Genomic DNA, 21,537 nt, shown 5'->3' with positions numbered 1-21,537 from the left:
CTTGTTGCTGAGATTTGATGACCTATATTGAGTAAAACATGCTTGAAACAATTTTTGTCCAAATGTTCAAAACACACCCAGCAATGGTGCACAGGAAGGCGGGGAAAAGGCTGCCAAAATGGTCAAAAGTCCCAATTTTGTCCGAAAAAACCTCCCCAGGTTCCAGTCTCAGGAGTCCCGCCGCCGGCCGCACAAGTCCCGGGATGCAAAAAATGTCAAAAATGCACCCAGCAAAGTCCCACAGGAAGTGAGGGAGAAAAGTCGGCAAAAATCCCCAAATAGGTTCAAAATACCTACCCAGGTTCGAGTCCCAAAAGTCCCGCCGTTGGCCGCGCAAGTCCCGGGGTGCCCAAAATGTCCATAACACACCCAGCCGAGTCCCACGGGGAGGGGGGGATAAAAGTTGGAAAAGTCGGCAAAAGTTCCAAAAATGTTCAAATTACCTACCCAGGTTCAAGTCCCACATGGACGGGTGTGATTTTTGAACATTTAACCGACTTTTCTCACTTTTCTCCCCGCCTTCCCGTGGGACTTTGCTGGGCGCGTTTTGGACATTTCGGGCATTCCGTCCAGCGGCACGACTTGTGGGACTCGAACCTGGGTAGGTATTTTGAACATTTATGGGACTTTTGCCGACTTTTCCAACTTTTATCCCCCGTTCCTGTGGGACTCGGCAGGGTGTATTATGGACTTGCGTGGCCATACATAAGATTTTATGTTAGAGTGTTTTACTTGTTTTAAGTGTTTTGGTCCTAAATGATCTCAGTAAGATATTCCAGCTTGTTGCTGAGATTTGATGACCTATATTGAGTAAAACATGCTTGAAACTATTTTTGTTCAAATGTCCAAAACACACCCAGCAATGGTGCACAGGAAGGCGGGGAAGAAGAGGGGAAAAGGCGGCCAAAATGGTCAAAAGTCCCAATTTTGTCCGAAAATACCTCCCCGGGTTCCAGTCTCACGAGTCCCGCCGCCGGCCGCACAAGTCCCGGGATGCCCAACATGTCCAAAACGCACCCAGCAAAGTCCCACAGGAAGTGAGGGAGAAAAGTCGGCAAAGATCCCCAAAAATGTTCAAAATACCTACGCAGGTTCGAGTCCCACAAGTTCGCCGTCGGCCGCGCAAGTCCCGGGATGCCCAAAATGTCCATAACACACCCAGCCGAGTCCCACGGGGAGGGGGGATAAAAGTTGGAAAAGTCTGCAAAAGTTCCAAAAATTTTCAAATTACCTACCCGGGTTCGAGTCCCACATGGATGGGTGTGATTTTTGAACATTTTACCGACTTTTCTCACTTTTCTCCCCGCCTTCCCGTGGGATTTTGCTGGGCGCGTTTTGAACATTTTGGGCATTCCGGCCGGCGGCGGGACTTGTGGGACTCGAACCCTAACCCTAACCCTAACCCTAACCCTAACCCTTTTTGTATTTTGTACATTTTTGGGACTTTTGCCGACTTTTCCAAATTGTATCCCCCGTCCCCGTGTGACTCGGCTGGGTGTGTTATGGACATTTTGGGCATCCCGGGACTTGCGTGGCCATACATAAAATTTTATGTTAGAGTGTTTTACTTGTTTTAAGTGTTTTGGACCTAAATGATCTCAGTAAGATATTACAGCTTGTTGCTGAGATTTGATGACCTATATTGAGTAAAACATGCTTGAAACTATTTTTGTCCAAATGTCCAAAACACACCCAGCAATGGTGCACTGGAAGGCGGGGAAGAAGAGGGGAAAAGGCGGCCAAAATGGTCAAAAGTCCCAATTTTGTCCGAAAATACCTCCCCGGGTTCCAGTTTCACGAGTCCCGCCGCCGGCCGCACAAGTCCCAGGATGCAAAAAATGTCCAAAACGCACCCAGCAAAGTCCCACAGGAAGTGAGGGAGAAAAGTCAGCAAAAGTCCCCAAAAATGTTCAAAATACCTACCCAGGTTCGAGTCCCAGAAGTCCCGCCGTTGGCCGCGCAAGTCCCGGGATGCCCAAAATGTCCATAACACACTCAGCCGAGTCCCACGGGGAGGGGGGATAAAAGTTGGAAAAGTCGGCAAAAGTCCCAAAAATGTTCAAATTACCTACCCGGGTTCGAGTCCCACATGAAGTGCCACACGTCTTAAGACTTGGGCACTCGAACCCGGGTGTGATTTTTGAACATTTTACCGGCTTTTCTCACTTTTCTCCTCGCCTTCCCCGTGGGACTCGGCTGGGTGTGTTATGGACATTTTGGGCATCCCGGGACTTGCGCGGCCAACGGCGGGACTTGTGGGACTCGAACCTGGGTAGGTATTTTGAACATTTTTGGGGACTTTTGCCGACTTTTCTCCCTCACTTCCTGTGGGACTTTGCTGGGTGCGTTTTGGACATTTTGGGCATCCTCGGGACTTGTGCGGCCGGCGGCGGGACTCGTGAGACTGGAACCCGGGGAGGTATTTTTGGACAAAATTGGGACTTTTGACCATTTTGGCCGCCTTTTGCCCTCTTCTTCCCCGCCTTCCTGTGCACCATTGCTGGGTGTGTTTTGGACTTTTGGACAAAAATAGTTTCAAGCATGTTTTACTCAAAATAGGTCATCAAATCTTAGCAACAAGCTGTAATATCTTACTGAGATCATTTAGGTCCAAAACACTTAAAACAAGTAAAACACTCTAACATAAAATCTTATGTATGGCCACGCAAGTCCCGGGATGCCCAAAATGTCCATAACACACCCAGCCGAGTCCCACAGGAACGGGGGATAAAAGTTGGAAAAGTCGGCAAAAGTCCCAAAATTGTACAAAATACCTACACAGGTTCGAGTCCCACAAGTTGTGCTGCTGTTTGAAACTATTTTTGTCCAAAAGTCCAAAACACACCCAGCAATGGTGCACAGGAAGGCTTGGAAGAAGAGGGCAAAAGGCGGCCAAAATGGTCAAAAGTCCCAATTTTGTCCAAAAATACCTCCCCGGGTTCCAGTCTCACAAGTCCCGCCGCCGGCCGCACAAGTCCCGGGATGCCCAAAATGTCCAAAACGGACCCAGCAAAGTCCCACAGGAAGTGAGGGAGAGAAGTCGGCAAAAGTCCCCAAAAATGTTCAAAATACCTACCCAGGTTTGAGTCCCACAAGTTCGCCGTCGGCCGCGCAAGTCCCGGGATGCCCAAAATGTCCATAACACACCCAGCCGAGTCCCACGGGGAGGGGGGATAAAAGTTGGAAAAGGCGGCAAAAGTCCCAAAAATGTTCAAATTACCTACCCGGGTTCGAGTCCCACATGCAGTGCCACAAGTCTTAAGACTTGGGCACTCGAACCCGGGTGTGATTTTTGAACATTTTACTGACTTTTCTCACTTTTCTCCTCGCCTTCCCGTGGGACTTTGCTTGGCGCGTTTTGGACGTTTTGGGCATCACGGCCGGTAGCACGACTTGTGGGACTCGAACCTGTGTAGGTATTTTGTACATTTTTGGGACTTTTGCCGACTTTTCCAACTTTTATCCCCCGTTCTTGTGGGACTCGGCTGGGTGTGTTATGGACATTTTAGGCATCCTGGGACTTGCGTGGCCATACATAAGATTTTATGTTAGAGTGTTTAACTTGTTTTAAGGGTAATGGTCCTAAATGATCTCAGTAAGATATTACAGCTTGTTGCTGAGATTTGATGACCTATATTGAGTAAAACATGCTTGAAACTATTTTTGTCCAAATGTCCAAAACACACCCAGCAATGGTGCACAGGAAGGCGGGGAAGAAGTGGGCAAAAGGCGGCCAAAATGGTCAAAAGTCCCAATTTTGTCTCACGAGTCCCGCCGCCGGCCGCACAAGTCCCGGGATGCAGAAAATGTCCAAAACGCACCCAGCAAAGTCCCACAGGAAGTGAGGGAGAAAAGTCGGCAAAAGTCCCCAAAAATGTTCAAAATACCTACCCAGGTTCGAGTCCCACAAGTTCGCCGTCGGCCGCGCAAGTCCCGGGATGCCCAAAATGTCCATAACACACCCAGCCGAGTCCCATGGGGAGGGGGGATAAAAGTTGGAAAAGTCGGCAAAAGTCCCAAAAATGTTCAAATTACCTACCCGGGTTCGAATCCCACATGGAGTGCCACAAGTTTTAAGACTTGGGCACTTGAACCCGGGTGTGATTTTTGAACATTTTACCGACTTTTCTCACTTTTCTCCCCGCCTTCCCGTGGGACTTTGCTTGGCGCGTTTTGGACGTTTTGGGCATCACGGCCGGCGGCACGACTTGTGGGACTCGAACCTGTGTAGGTATTTTGTACATTTTTGGGACTTTTGCCGACTTTTCCAACTTTTATCCCCCGTTCCTGTGGGACTCGGCTGGGTGTGTTATGGACATTTTGGGCATCCCGGGACTTGCGTTGCCATACATAAGATTTTATGTTAGAGTGTTTTACTTGTTTTAAGTGTTTTGGTCCTAAATGATCTCAGTAAGATATTACAGCTTGTTGCTGAGATTTGATGACCTATATTGAGTAAAACATGCTTGAAACTATTTTTGTCCAAATGTTCAAAACACACCCAGCAATGGTGCACAGGAAGGCGGGGAAGAAGAGGGGAAAAGGCGGCCAAAATGGTCAAAAGTCCCAATTTTGTCCGAAAATACCTCCCCGGGTTCCAGTCTCGCGAGTCCCGCCGCCGGCCGCACAAGTCCCGGGGATGCAAAAAATGTCCAAAACGCACCCAGCAAAGTCCCACAGGAAGTGAGGGAGAAAAGTCGGCAAAAGTCCCCAAATAGGTTCAAAATACCTACCCAGGTTCGAGTCCCACAAGTCCCGCCGTTGGCCGCGCAAGTCCCGGGATGCCCAAAATGTCCATAACACACCCAGCCGAGTCCCATGGGGAGGGGGATAAAAGTTGGAAAAGGCGGCAAAAGTCCCAAGAATATTAAAATTACCTACTCAGGTTTGAGTCCCACATGGAGTGCCACAAGTCTTAAGACTTGTGGCACTCGAACCCGGGTGTGATTTTTTAACATTTAACCGACTTTTCTCACTTTTCTCCCCGCCTTCCCGTGGGACTTTGCTTGGCGCGTTTTGGACGTTTTGGGCATCACGGCCGGCGGCACGACTTGTGGGACTCGAAACTGTGTAGGTATTTTGTACATTTTTGGGACTTTTGCCGACTTTTCCAACTTTTATCCCCCGTCCCTGTGGGACTCGGCTGGGTGTGTTATGGACATTTTGGGCATCCCGGGACTTGCGTGGCCATACATAAGATTTTATGTTAGAGTGTTTTACTTGTTTTAAGGGTAATGGTCCTAAATGATCTCAGTAAGATATTCCAGCTTGTTGCTGAGATTTGATGACCTATAATGAGTAAAACATGCTTGAAACTATTTTTGTCCAAATGTCCAAAACACACCCAGCAATGGTGCACATGAAGGCGGGGAAAAAGAGGGGAAAAGGCGGCCAAAATGGTCAAAAGTCCCAATTTTGTCCAAAAATACCTCCCCGGGTTTCGGTCCCACGAGTTCCGCCGCCGGCCCGGGGATGCAAAAATGTCCAAAACGCACCCAACAAAGTCCCATGGGAAGTGGGGGAGAAAAGTGAGAAAAGTTGACAAAAGTCCCCAAAAATGTTCAAAATACCAACCCAGGTTCCAGTCTCACGAGTTCCACCGCCGGCCGCACAAGTCCCGGGGATGCAAAGAATGTCCAAAACGCACCCAACAAAGTCCCATGGGAAGTGGGGGAGAAAAGTGAGAAAAGTAAACAAAAGTCCCCAAAAATGTTCAAAATACCTACCCAGGTACGAGTTCCACAAGTCCCGCCGCCAGCCGCGCAAGTCCCGGGGTGACCAAAATGTCCATAACACACCCAGCCGAGTCCCACGGGGAGGGGGGATAAAAGTTGGAAAAGTCGGCAAAAGTCCCCAAAATTTTCAAATTACCTACCCAGGTTCAAGTCCCACATGGACGGGTGTGATTTTTGAACATTTAACCGACTTTTCTCACTTTTCTCCCCGCCTTCCCGTGGGACTTGCGTGGCCATACATAAGATTTTATGTTAGAGTGTTTTACTTGTTTTAAGGGTAATGGTCCTAAATCATCTCAGTAAGATATTCCAGCTTGTTGCTGAGATTTGATGACCTATCTTGAGTAAAACATGCTTGAAACTATTTTTGTCCAAAAGTCCAAAACACACCCAGCAATGGTGCACAGGAAGGCGGGGAAGAAGAGGGCAAAAGGCGGCCAAAATGGTCAAAAGTCCTAATTTTGTCTGAAAATACCTCCCCGGGTTCCAGTCTCACGAGTCCCGCCGCCGGCCGCACAAGTCCCGGGATGCAAAAAATGTCCAAAACGCACCCAGCAAAGTCCCACAGGAAGTGAGGGAGAATAGTCGGCAAAAGTCCCCAAAAATGTTCAAAATACCTACCCAGGTTCGAGTCCCACAAGTTCGCCGCCGGCCGCGCAAGTCCCGGGATGCCCAAAATGTCCATAACACACCCAGCAAAGTCCCAAAGGGAGGGGGGATAAAAGTTGGAAAAGGCGGCAAAAGTCCCAAGAATGTTAAAATTACCTACTCAGGTTTGAGTCCCACATGGAGTGCCACAAGTCTTAAGACTTGTGGCACTCGAACCCGGGTGTGAATTTTTAACATTTTACCGACTTTTCTCACTTTTCTCCTCGCCTTTGCGTCGGACTTTGCTGGGCGCGTTTTGGACAATTTGGGCATTCCGGCCGACGGCGGGACTTGTGGGACTCGAACCTGTGTAGGTATTTTGTACATTTTTGGGACTTTTGCCGACTTTTCCAACTTTTATCCCCCCTCCCCGTGGGACTCGGGTGCGTTATAGACATTTTGGGCATCCCGGGACTTGCGCTGCCATACATAAGATTTTATGTTAGAGTGTTTTACTTGTTTTAAGTGTTTTGGTCCTAAATGATCTCAGTAAGATATTCCAGCTTGTTGCTGAGATTTGATGACCTATATTGAGTAAAACATGCTTGAAACTAGAATATCAACTGATGCAAAGCTGTGTCATCAACACTCACAAGTATACAACTACTTTTTCAAAGTAATCATTTCTTATTTCCAGCATGAATAATAAAAAAATCATGACTTTGACACAATTGTGTCTCATAATTAAAACAGATGACAGCCAAATGGACTTTGCTGTTTTATTTTCAATTAAACAAGATAAAACAAGTACTCATATAGTAGTACAGTCGGCACAGTTCAGTAAACTGACAGTTAATATTTAAATATTTAACATGGGACATTTCAAACATTTTTGAACATAAATAGTTCATGCACTGTCGTGACGCGGGGGTTTACGCAGCTTAAATGCGAGATTTGTTCACCCGGGATGCAATCGGACTATAACGGACAAGACTTGAAGGTAGGAACATTTTTGTATTAATATCTCTAACACTCAACGAAGTACAAAAAATACAGAAAACAACCCGAAGGCAATCGTGCCTATCGCACTTGGAAGCTAAAGCAAACACCATCCATCCATCCATCCATCTTCCTCCGCTTATCCGAGGTCGGGTCGCGGGGGCAGCAGCCTAAGCAGGGAAGCCCAGACTTCCCTCTCCCCAGCCACTTCGTCCAGCTCCTCCCGGGGGATCCCGAGGCGTTCCCAGGCCAGCCGGGAGACATAGTCTTCCCAACGTGTCCTGGGTCTTCCCCGTGGCCTCCTACCGGTCGGACGTGCCCTAAACACCTCCCTAGGGAGGTGATCGGGTGGCATCCTGACCAGATGCCCGAACCACCTCATCTGGCTCCTCTCCATGTGGAGGAGCAGCGGCTTTACTTTGAGCTCCCCCCGGATGACAGAGCTTCTCACCCTATCTCTAAGGGAGAGCCCTGCCACCCGGCGGAGGAAACTCATTTGGGCCGCTTGTACCCGTGATCTTGTCCTTTCGGTCATAACCCAAAGCTCATGACCATAGGTGAGGATGGGAACGTAGATCGACCGGTAAATTGAGAGCTTTGCCTTCCGGCTCAGCTCCTTCTTCACCACAACGGATCGATACAGCGTCCGCATTACTGAAGACGCCGCACAGATCCGCCTGTCGATCTCACGATCCACTCTTCCCTCACTCGTGAACAAGACTCCGAGGTACTTGAACTCCTCCACTTGGGGCAGGGTCTCCTCCCCAACCTCTCGAGAGAACTGGTTCCAGAGCCCTTCCTGTGCGTCGAAGTGAGTCCGGCTATATCTAGCCGGAACTTCTCGACCTCGCGCACTAGCTCAGGCTCCTTCCCCCCCAGCGAGGTGACGTTCCACGTCCCAAGAGCTAGCTTCTGTAGCCGAGGATCGGACCGCCAAGTGCCCTGCCCTCGGCTGCCGCCCAGCTCACAATGCACCCGACCTCTATGGCCCCTGCTATGGGTGGTGAGCCCATTGGAGGGGGGACCCACGTTGCCTCTTCTGGCTGTGCCCGGCCGGGCCCCATGGGGACAGGCCCGGCCACCAGGCGCTCGCCATCGTGCCCCGCCTCCGGGCCTGGCTCCAGAGGGGGGCCCCGGTGACCCGCGTCCGGGCGAGGGAAATCTGGGTCATTTATTTGTATTCGTCATGGAGGTCTTCGAGCTGCTCTTTGTCTGATCCCTCACCTAGGACCAGTTTGTCTTGGGAGACCCTACCAGGGGGCATAAAGCCCCCGGACAACATAGCTCCTAGGATCATTGGGACACGCGAACTCCTCTACCACGTTAAGGTGGCAGCTCAGAAAGCAAACACTTAGGACATAAAAGATGAAACTAAAGACATGAAACAAAAGCGGTTTAAATAGTCTCTTGATCAGAGCCAGGTGAGCGTTCGAACACCAGCGGCAGGTGAAAATCATATGCCACCATGGCAACCAAAACAAACAAAACAGGAACTATTGGAGTTCAAAACAAACAGAAAATAACAAAAACATAATCCAGACCACCGAATATGACATGCACATTCAGATAAATTCCTCAAAATGACAATTTAAAACATTTTTGACCGGGGGTCGGGCTGTATATATGCGCACTAATTGACTGAAAGAGCACGCACTTGGCGTGATGATGTCATGTTATCCATGGAAAAATGCATTTTTAGACCAAATGATTTTCCTGAACGGCTAGGAGACCCCAAGAGTAACAAGCGGTTGCCTTTCTATTAAGAAAAATAAACTAATTTTTAGTATAAGTTTGCTGGTTTCAAGAACCATATCATTATGTCAAGATAATGGCACTAGCATTTACCTGATTTAAGAATATTTTTCAACATATTGAGCAAAAAGGTCTCTTTTTTTTTTTCTACCAAGAAAAGTGCACTTGTTATTAGTGAGAATATTCTTATTTTAAGGTATTTTTGGGTTCATTGAGGTTAGCTAATTTTACTTTTTTTTGGAAAATCTTGACATGCCAAATTTTCTTGTTCTATTGGCAGATAATTTTGCTTAATTCAAATAAAATACCCCTCATTTTTGTATATTTTTTCTTGTTTTTGAACACTGACTTTTTGCAGTGATGTTGTTCGTCCGTGACTACAGCAACCGTCAGGCTGCAGGTGGACATGAATTACTTTGTGATCCTGTCATATTTGTTTGTGTTCGTTCAATATTCAACAGCATGGTCTTGTTGTGTGTAGGGATGTCCGATACTGGCTTTTTTGCCGATATCCGATATTCCGATATTGTCCAACTCTTTAATTACCGATACCGATATCAACCGATATATACAGTCGTGGAATTAACACATTATTATACCTAATTTGGACAACCAGGTATGGTGAAGATAAGGTCCATTTAAAAAATAATAATAATAATAAAATAAGATAAATAAATTAAAAACATTTTCTTGAATAAAAAAGAAAGTAAAACAATATAAAAACAGTTACATAGAAACTAGTAATTAATGACAATGAGTAAAATTAACTGTTAAAGGTTAGTACTATTAGTCATACTTGCCAACCCTCCCGAATTTTCCGGGAGACTCCCGAAATTCAGCGCCTCTCCCGAAAACCTCCCGTTTTTCATGCGGACCTGAGTGAGGACAGCCTTTTTTCACTACGGGAGGACAACAGGGTGACAAGAACTAAATCATCCAGACTAGAGATACATTGTATTATTATGTTTATCTTACCTAAAAATACATAGATATTTATTCATTTAAAAAAAAAAAAACTAAATACATTTTTACTATATTTTGCTAAAAACATCAAAATTAATTGTATTTTAATTTTAATTTTTTTCTGACTCCTTATTACATCCAGCCATAGAATTTTACATTAAAATAAACATAGTTGAAATAATTAATTTTAAATTATCATAATAATTCATTTAAAATGACCATATTTAATTGTTAAAATAATTGCTTGTTTATCAACAACTTTAGCATTTTATTCACTACATTTTGAAGCTCTCAGAAGCCAAGTTATGTTATATTCCTTAATATTTGGGGGGTTACCCACATATGCGGTCCTCTCCAAGGTTTCTCATAGTCATTCACATCGACGTCCCACTGGGGTGAGTTTTTCCTTGCCCTTATGTGGGCTTTGTACCGAGGATGTCGTTGTGGCTTGTGCAGCCCTTTGAGACACTTGTGATTTAGGGCTATATAAATAAACATTGATTGATTGATTGATATTTATTTATGCAAGTTTGAAGTATCAATTATCCAAACACAGTTTTGTTTGCATATTTTCAGGATGTAGATGTGTATATATATATATATATATATATATATATATATATATATATATATATATATATATATATATATATATATATATATATATATATATATATATATATAAAGATATAAAAGATGCAACCTATGCTTGAAAGAGAAACTGTTTATTATTTACCGTCCAGACCTGTCATCCCTCAACAAGCGCAGCGAAATTGTAACAACATGCCGCCATAGACGGAAACACCTCCTAGGTAACACATGAGCCAATCACAACGCCCCTAGGCCAGCCTGTACCCACCCACTCTGTGCCCTATATAAACCATGGTATGCGAATGCTCCCATTAAAATCTCCTGATGATTGAGGGAACCCCCCCTCATGAAACAGGCCTGTAGAGATGAAATAGTCTTGTGATCTTTTTCCCACACATACATATTTTGCGCTCTACTACGGTATCGAGCACTATTTTTTGGATAACCTTATTAAGACATATATATATATATATATATATATATATATATATATATATATATATATATATATATATATATATATATATATATATGGATGGATGGATGGATGGATGTATATATATATATATATATATATAAATGGGGGAGGGAGGTTTTTTTGGGTTGGTGCACTAATTGTAAGTGTATCTTGTGTTTTTTATGTTGATTTAATATGAAAAAAAACAAACAAAAAAAAACAAAAATGATACCGATAATAAAAAACCCGATACCGATAATTTACGATATTACATTTTAAAGCATTTTTTCGGCCGATAATATCTAGTTGTGTGTGTGTTTTTTTTTTTTAAAGCATTAGTCACAGTCTGACTATCTTTTCATTGTTCGGACTCATAAGTCGTGCAGACGCGGATTCCTGCCTGTGGCGGGTATGAATGGCCGCACATGGCCGCTCTTCTCACTTGCCAGCGTGCCAATTTCAAAAGGAGGCGGTGGCATGTGCCAAACTTATGCCCCAAACAGCTTTCCAACGACAGACAATGGTTGTGAGCCTTGCCATCTGGGTGCATGGGATAAATAATCCATCCATCCACCATATTTAAGTTAAGTTAAAGTACCAATGATTGTCACACACACACTAGGTGTGGTGAAATGTGTCCTCTGCATTTGACCCATCCCCTTGTTCACCTCCTGGGAGGTGAGGGGAGCAGTGAGCAGCAGCGGTGCCGCGCCCGGGAATCATTTTTGGGGATTTAACCCCCAATTCCAACCCTTGATGCTGAGTGGTAATGGGTCCCATTTTTATAGTCTTTGGTATGACTCGGCCGGGGTTTGAACTCACGACCAACCGATCTCAGGGTGGACACGCTAACCACTAGGCCACTGAGTAGGTGTCTAATCTAATGGTCTAATCTAATGGGCGCTGATTATAACAATCAATCAATCAATCAATCAAAGTTTACTTATATAACCCTCAGTGTCTCAAAGGGCTGCACAAGCCACAACGACATCCTCGGCTCAGATCCCACATCAGGGCAAGAAAAAACTCAACCCAATGAGATAACAATGAGAATACTATTGTGAGAGTCCAGTCCATAGTGGATCTAACATAATAGTGTGAGAGTCCAGTCCATAGTGGATCTAACATAATAGTGTGAGAGTCCAGTCCATAGTGGATCTAACATAATATTGTGAGAGTCCAGTCCATAGTGGATCTAACATAATAGTGAGAGTCCAGTCCATAGTGGATCTAACATAATAGTGTGAGAGTCCAGTCCATAGTGGATCTAACATAAAATTGTGAGAGTCCAGTCCATAGTGGATCTAACATAATAGTGAGAGTCCAGTCCATAGTGGATCTAACATAATAGTGTGAGAGTCCAGTCCATAGTGGATCTAACATAATATTGTGAGAGTCCAGTCCATAGTGGATCTAACATAATAGTGAGAGTCCAGTCCATAGTGGATCTAACATATTATTGTGAAAGTCCAGTCCATAGTGGATCTAACATAATAGTGTGAGAGTCCAGTCCATAGTGGATCTAACATAATAGTGTGAGAGTCCAGTCCATAGTGGATCTAACATAATAGTGAGAGTCCAGTCCATAGTGGATCTAACATAATAGTGTGAGAGTCCAGTCCATAGTGGATCTAACATAATAGTGTGAGAGTCCAGTCCATAGTGGATCTAACATAATAGTGTGAGAGTCCAGTCCATAGTGGATCAAACATAATAGTGAGAGTCCAGTCCATAGTGGATCTAACATAATAGTGTGAGAGTCCAGTCCATAGTGGATCTAGCATAATATTGTGAAAGTCTAGTCCATAGTGGATCTAACATAATAGTGTGAGAGTCCAGTCCATAGTGGATCTAACATAATAGTGAGAGTCCAGTCCATAGTGGATCTAACATAATAGTGTGAGAGTCCAGTCCATAGTGGATCTAACATAATAGTGTGAGAGTCCAGTCCATAGTGGATCTAACATAATATTGTGAGAGTCCAGTCCATAGTGGATCTAACATAATAGTGAGAGTCCAATCCATAGTGGATCTAACATAATAGTGTGAGAGTCCAGTCCATAGTGGATCTAACATAATAGTGTGAGAGTCCAGTCCATAGTGGATCTAACATAATAGTGTGAGAGTCCAGTCCATAGTGGATCTAACATAATATTGTGAGAGTCCAGTCCATAGTGGATCTAACATAATAGTGTAAGAGTCCAGTCCATAGTGGATATAACATAATATTGTGAAAGTCCAGTCCATAGTGGATCTAACATAATAGTGTAAGAGTCCAGTCCATAGTGGATCTAACATAATAGTGTGAGAGTCCAGTCCATAGTGGATCTAACATAATATTGTGAGAGTCCAGTCCATAGTGGATCTAACATAATAGTGTGAGAGTCCAGTCCATAGTGGATCTAACATAATAGTGAGAGTCCAGTCCATAGTGGATCTAACATAATAGTGTGAGAGTCCAGTCCATAGTGGATCTAACATAATAGTGTGAGAGTCCAGTCCATAGTGGATCTAACATAATAGTGTGAGAGTCGAGTCCATAGTGGATCTAACATAATAGTGAGAGTCCAGTCCATAGTGGATCTAACATAATAATGAGAGTCCAGTCAATAGTGGATCTAACATAATAGTGTGAGAGTCCAGTCCATAGTGGATCTAACATAATATTGTGAGAGTCCAGTCCATAGTGGATCTAACATAATAGTGTGAGAGTCCAGTCCATAGTGGATCTAACATAATAGTGTGAGAGTCCAGTCCATAGTGGATCTAACATAATATTGTGAAAGTCCAGTCCATAGTGGATCTAACATAATAGTGTGAGAGTCCAGTCCATAGTGGATCTAACATAATATTGTGAAAGTCCAGTCCATAGTGGATCTAACATAATAGTGTGAGAATCCAGTCCATAGTGGATCTAACATAATAGTGTGAGAGTCCAGTCCATAGTGGATCTAACATAATAGTGTGAGAGTCCAGTCCATAGTGGATCTAACATAATAGTGTGAGAGTCCAGTCCATAGTGGATCTAACATAATAGTGTGAGAGTCCAGTCCATAGTGGATCTAACATAATAGTGTGAGAGTCCAGTCCATAGTGGATCTAACATAATAGTGTAAGAGTCCAGTCCATAGTGGATATAACATAATATTGTGAAAGTCCAGTCCATAGTGGATCTAACATAATAGTGTAAGAGTCCAGTCCATAGTGGATCTAACATAATAGTGTGAGAGTCCAGTCCAGAGTGGATCTAACATAATATTGTAAGAGTCCAGTCCATAGTGGATTTAACATAATATTGTGAAAGTCCAGTCCATAGTGGATCTAACATAATAGTGTGAGAGTCCAGTCCATAGTGGATCTAATATAATAGTGAGAGTTCAGTCCATAGTGGATCTAATATAATAGTGAGAGTTCAGTCCATAGTGGATCTAATATAATAGTGAGAGTCCAGTCCATAGTGGATCTAACATAATAGTGTGAGAGTCCAGTCCATAGTGGATCTAACATAATATTGTGAAAGTCTAGTCCATAGTGGATCCAACATAATAGTGTGAGAGTCCAGTCCATAGTGGATCTAACATAATAGTGTGAGAGTCCAGTCCATAGTGGATCTAACATAATAGTGTGAGAGTCCAGTCCATAGTGGATCTAACATAATAGTGTGAGAGTCCAGTCCATTGTGGATCTAACATAATAGTGTGAGAGTCCAGTCCATTGTGGATCTAACATAATAGTGTGAGAGTCCAGTCCATAGTGGATCTAACATAATAGTGTGAGAGTCCAGTCCATAGTGGATCTAACATAATAGTGTGAGAGTCCAGTCCATAGTGGATCTAACATAATAGTGTGAGAGTCCAGTCCATAGTGGATCTAACATAATAGTGTGAGAGTCCAGTCCATAGTGGATCTAACATAATAGTGTGAGAGTCCAGTCCATAGTGGATCTAACATAATAGTGTGAGAGTCCAGTCCATAGTGGATCTAACATAATAGTGTGAGAGTCCATTCCATAGTGGAGCTAACATAATAGTGAGAGTCCAGTCCATAGTGGATCTAACATAATAGTGAGAGTCCATCTATAGTGGATCTAACATAATAGTGTGAGAGTCCAGTCCATAGTGGATCTAACATAATAGTGTGAGAGTCCAGTCCATAGTGGATCTAACATAATAGTGTGAGAGTCCAGTCCATAGTGGATCTAACATAATAGTGTGAGAGTCCAGTCCATAGTGGATCTAACATAATATTGTGAAAGTCTAGTCCATAATGGATCTAACATAATAGTGTGAGAGTCCAGTCCATAGTGGATCTAACATAATAGTGTGAGAGTCCAGTCCATAGTGGATCTAACATAATAGTGTGAAAGTCCAGTCCATAGTGGATCTAACATAATAGTGAGAGTCCAGTCCATAGTGGATCTAACATAATAGTGTGAGAGTCCAGTCCATAGTGGATCTAACATAATATTGTGAGAGTCCAGTCCATAGTGGATCTAACATAATAGTGTGAGAGTCCAGTCCATAGTGGATCTAACATAATAGTGTGAGAGTCACATGTTCGCCAAGGGATTGTTTGTCTGTTTGTGAGCAACTTGACTCAAAAAGTTATGGATGGATTTTGATGAAATGTTCAGGAAATGCCCATAAAAACCAAGTCCTCTTATCTACTACAGACACACTTCTCTCGCATGCTTCTTCCTTTTTACCCCTTTATTATTATGGGAGATGTAGTTTAATTTTGGAACGGCCAATGCAAAAGCGCCAGAAAAAAAACTACGCTCACCAAGTCTTTGTTTGATACGGTCACATATCACAGCAATTATTGTGAGGAAGCCACAATACCGTGGTGTCTGCAATACCGTTCCATCCCTAGTCTTGAGTCTCTGTCCCTCTTGTAAACAAACCGCCACTCTGCTTTGTATCAAAGCCTCGTCTTCTCTGGGGGGGCTTCCACGCAGTCCCTAGACGGGTACTGCATTTTCCATTAATTATGCCCTGGCACAGGTCGCCACAGCAAGTCCATGGCATATACGGTTTGGGCTTAGGTTTTATTACGCCAGATGTCATTCCTGACGCAACCCATGGCCGGGAATCGAACCCGTGCCCTCTGCCATGAAAGGCAGAGTCATGTACCGTCACACCACCAGAGATAGGGCCCTATGATTACCGCGATGACCCGTAAATCACTGGAAAAGTGCAAAGCCTTTCGTTACAGAAACCACTGGGTTCACTTCAAAAAGTTGAAGATTTATGGTAGTTTAAAAATAGAATTGGAAATCTTTTTACCAGCTGAAACATCAGACTTCAAATCCAAAAAATAATAACCGTCTTAAGTGTTCGTAGTTTGACTGTGTCTCGGTTAGACGTTTGATTTGAGTACTATCAACCTTTGAGTCTGCCTTGATCAAAAACAGACCTTTTTTTCTTTTGTATTAATCATTTCAACAGAATAATACACAATAATTGTCATGACTTGGTCTTGGGTGTGTGCTTTTCCGGGATGCAACAGAAAGTTGGCTCGGGCGAGACGGGAATGAAGGTACATGATTTATTTATTATTATCAAAAAAAAAGGAATAAATGAAAGCGCGCACAGTGGCGGAGAATAAACTATGAAACCAAAAGACTATAGCAAAAAATACAAATGAAAAGCACGCACAGTGGCGGAGAACAAACTATGAATAAACAAAAAGACTATAAACATGGAACAAAAACTTACTTTGACAAGGGACATGAAGCAGGATCTTAGAGGATGAAGAGAGTACATAAGCATAAATGTGGAGAGGTCGTCAGAACGACAAACTGAAAAGACTGAACTTAAATACTATGGACATGATTAGTGAAAGCAGGTGCATGACTTAAAACGCGAAACAGGTGCGTGACGTGACAGGTGAAAACTAATGGTTGCTATGGTGACAAAACAAAAGTGCACAAAAAGTCCAAAACCCAAAACGAACATGACCAAAACAAAAACATGATCACACAGACATGACAATAATACCATAATAATACAATTCCAATTCCAAAACCAAACCCAGCCAGACAACATTCAGAATAACAATTGCGAGGACACACAAACATGACACAAAACAATCCAAAAGTAGTCAAACAAAAAAGAATAATATCAACAACCGTATCAATATTAAGAAGAATTCCAACATAGCATTGATTAGAAATCCCCTATTTAAATTATCATCACAGCCATTTATAATTTTTTTTTTTATAAAAACATTAAACAAATGAACAATAGTGTCACAGTGGCTTACACTTGCATCACATCTCATAAGCTTGACAACACATTGTGTCCAATATTTTCCACAAAGATAAAATAAGTCATGTTTTAGGTTAAGTTATTAGTTAAAACAAATTGAAATAATGGATTGTGTGAATGTTGTATGTCTGTCTGTGTTGTGCCCTGTGATGAGGTGGCGACTTGTCCAGGGTGTACCCCCGCCTTCCGCCCGAATGCAGCTGAGATAGGCTCCAGCAAACCCCCGCGACCCCAAAAGGGACAAGCGGTAGAAAATGGATAGATGGATGGATCCCATATTCCAATATATGACTCATTATTATCTAAATTAAATGCAGTTTTTTTCTACTGATATCATTTCCATAGCTTGTGTATACCAGTCAGTATGAGTTGGACTATCAACATCTATACATTTTTTTAATATTACCGTTTTTAATATGATGCATATTGAAAAAAATGCATTTTTATTCTTTGAAAAAATAAAAAATAAATAAAAAAGACATTTTAGCATTTTTTTTTTCCATTTTTGACAAATTAGTTAAATTTAGAGGTTGGAGGGCTACAATTTGACCACATAGTTTTCAACAATTTCTTCTTTAAAATGGCATCCTGGCCCTATTTGCAAAGTTATTTCAAAATACAAAATGCATTTTTACTCTTTGAAAAAAAAAATACATTTTAGCATTTTTTCCCCCATTTTCGACAAATCAGTTACATTTAGAGGTTGGAGGGCTGAACTTTGACCACACCGTTTTCAACAAGTTATTATTTAAAATGGCATCATAGCCCTATTTGCAAAGTTATTCAATTTACAAAATGCATTTTTACTCCTTGAAAAAAAACAAAAAAGACATTTTAGCATTTTTTTTCCCATTTTCTACAAATCAGTTAAATTTAGAAGTTGGACGGCTGAAATGTTACCACACAGTTTTAAACAAGTTCTTCTCTAAAATGGCACCATGGTCATATTTGCAAAGTTATTCACAATACAAAATGCATTTTTACTCTTTGAAAAAAACAAAAAAATACATTTTAGCATTTTTTTTTTCCATTTTCAACAAATCAGTTAAATTTAGAAGTTGGACGGCTGGAATTTGACCACACAGTTTTAAACATTTTTTTCTTTAAAATGGCATCATGGCCCTATTTGCAAAGTTATTCAAAATACAAAATTCATTTTTACTCTTTGAAAAAAAAAAAAAAAAAAATGTTAGCATTTTTTTTTTTCCATTTTTTTACAAATCAGTTACATTTAGAGGTTGGAGGGCTGGAATTTGACCACACCGTTTTCAACAAATGTTTCTCTAAAATGGCATCATGGCCCTATTTGCAAAGTTATTTAAAATAGAAAATGCATTTTTACTCTTTGAAAAAAAAAAAAAAAAGAAAGAAATTTTAGCATTTTTTTCTTCCATTTTCGACAAATTAGTTAAATTTAGAGGTTGGAGGGCTGGAATTTGACCACACAGTTTTCAACAAATTCTTCTTTAAAATGGCATCCTGGCCCTATTTGCAAAGTTATTCAAAATACAAAATGCATTTTTACTCTTTGAAAAAAACAAAAAAATACATTTTAGCATTTTTTTTTTCCATTTTCAACAAATCAGTTAAATTTAGAAGTTGGACGGCTGGATTTTTACCACACAGTTTTAAACAAGTGCTTCTTTAAAATGGCATCATGGCCCTATTTGCAAAGTTATTCAAAATACAAAATGCATTTTTACTCTTTGAAAAAAACCAAAAAATAAATTTTAGCTTTTTTTTTTCCATTTTCGACAAATCAGTTACATTTAGAGGTTGGAGGGCTGGAATTTGACCACACAGTTTTCAACAAATGTTTCTTTAAAATGGCATCATGGCCCTATTTGCAAAGTTATTCAAAATACAAAATGCATTTTTACTCTTTGAAAAAAAAAAAATATATATAGTTTTTTCCATTTTCGACAAATCAGTTAAATTTAGAGGTTGGAGGGCTGGAATTTGACCACACAGTTTTAAACAAATTTTTCTTTAAAATGGCATCATGGCCCTATTTGCAAAGTTATTCAAAATACAAAATGCATTTTTACTCTTTGAAAAAAAAAAAAAAAAGACATTTTAGCATTTTTTTTTTCCATTTTCTACAAATCAGTTAAATTTAGAAGTTGGACGGCTGGAATTTTACCACACAGTTTTAAACACATTTTTCTTTAAAATGGCATCATGGCCCTATTTGCAAAGTTATTCAAAATACAAAATGCATTTTTACTCTTTGAAATTTAAAAAAAAAAAATGTTAGCATTTTTTTTTCCATTTTCGACAAATCAGTTACATTTAGAGGTTGGAGGGCTGGAATTTGACCACACAGTTTTCAACAATTTTTTCTTCAAAATGGCATCATGGCCCTATTTGCAAAGTTATTCAAAATACAAAATGCATTTTTACTCTTTGAAAAAAAAATTTAAAAAAATGTTAGCATTTTTTTTTCCATTTTTGACAAATCAGTTACATTTAGAGGTTGGAGGGCTGGGATTTGACCACACAATTTTCAACAAATGTTTCTCTAAAATGGCATCATGGCCCTATGTGCAAAGTCATTCAAAATAGAAAATGCATTTTTACTCTTTGAAAAAAAAAAAAAAAAAAAGACATTTTAGCATTTTTTTCTTCCATTTTCGACAAATTAGTTAAATTTAGAGGTTGGAGGGCTGAAATTTGACCACAGTTTTCAACAAATTCTTCTTTAAAATGGCATGCTGGCTCTATTTGCAAAGTTATTCAAAATACAAAATGCATTTTTACTCTTTGAAAAAAAAAAGAGGACATTTTAGCATTTTTTTTTTCCATTTTCAACAAATCAGTTAAATTTAGAGGTTGGAGGGCTGGAATTTGACCACACAGTTTTCAACAATTTTTTCTTTAAAATGGCATCATGGCCCTATTTGCAAAGTTATTTTAAAATACAAAATGCATTTTTACTCTTTGAAAAAAAAAAAGACATTTTAGCATTTTTTTCCCCATTTTCGATAAATCAGTTACATTTAGATGTTGGAGGGCTGAACTTTGACCACATTGTTTTCAACAAGTTATTCTTTAAAATGGCATCATGGCCCTATTTGCAAAGTTATTCAAAATACAAAATGCATTTTTACTCTTTGAAAAAAAAATTAGGACATTTTAGCATTTTTTTTTTCCATTTTCAACAAATCAGTTAAATTTAGAGGTTGGAGGGCTGGAATTTGACCACACAGTTTTCAACAATTTTTTCTTTAAAATGGCATCATGGCCCTATTTGCAAAATTATTCAAAATAAAAAAATGCATTTTTACTCTTTGAAAAAAAAATATATATATACTTTTTTCCATTTTTGACAAATCAGTTAAATTTAGAGGTTGGAGGGCTGGAATTTGACCACACAGTTTTAAACAATTTTTTCTTTAAAATGGCATCCTGGCCCTATTTGCAAAGTTATTCAAAATACAAAATGCATTTTTACTCTTTGAAAAAATAAATTAAAAAAATGTTAGCATTTTTTTTCCATTTTTGACAAATCAGTTACATTTAGAGGTTGGAGGGCTGGAATTTGACCACACAGTTTTCAACAAATGTTTCTCTAAAATGGCATCATGGCCCTATTTGCAAAGTTATTCAAAATAGAAAATGCATTTTTACTCTTTGAAGAAAAAAAAAAAAAAAGACATTTTAGCATTTTTTTCTTCCATTTTCGACAAATTTGTTAAATTTAGAGGTTGGAGGGCTGGAATTTGTTCACACAGTTTTCAACAAATTCTTCTTTAAAATGGCATCATGACCCTATTTGCAAAGTTATTCAAAATACAAAATGCAAAATTGTAAGAGTTGTACATTTGAAAAAACCCCAAAAAACCCCCACTATATTGCCAAAAGTATTTGGCCACCTGCCTTTACTCACATATGAACTTGAAATCTTTGGAATTTTCCAAAGATGTTTTGGTATCCTGGAGCATTCAACGTTCCTTTCACTGGAACTAAGGGGTCAAGCCCAACTCATGAAAAACCAACCCCACACCATAATTCCTCCTCCACCAAATTCCACACTCCGCACAATGCAGTCCAAAATGTAGCGTTCTCCTGGCAACCTCCAAACCCAGACTGGTCCATCATATTGCCAGATGGAAAAGTGTGACTCATCAGTCCAGAGAAGGCGTCTCCACTGCTCTAGAGTCCAGTGGCGACGTGCTTTACA

General features: G+C 41.0%; 1 protein-coding gene across 2 annotated transcripts in view; it reads left to right on the top strand.

The window, feature by feature from the left end:
* plekha6 (pleckstrin homology domain containing, family A member 6) overlaps positions 1-21,537 on the top strand; it is a 307,746-nt gene that overhangs the window by 33,757 nt on the left and 252,452 nt on the right. The window lies entirely within an intron of this gene.

This window comes from Nerophis lumbriciformis, linkage group LG28, assembly GCF_033978685.3.
Source record: "Nerophis lumbriciformis linkage group LG28, RoL_Nlum_v2.1, whole genome shotgun sequence".
Taxonomy (NCBI): domain Eukaryota; kingdom Metazoa; phylum Chordata; class Actinopteri; order Syngnathiformes; family Syngnathidae; genus Nerophis; species Nerophis lumbriciformis.
The sequence above is the reverse complement of the archived record's forward strand: the minus strand, read 5'-3'. Positions and strand labels throughout refer to the sequence as shown.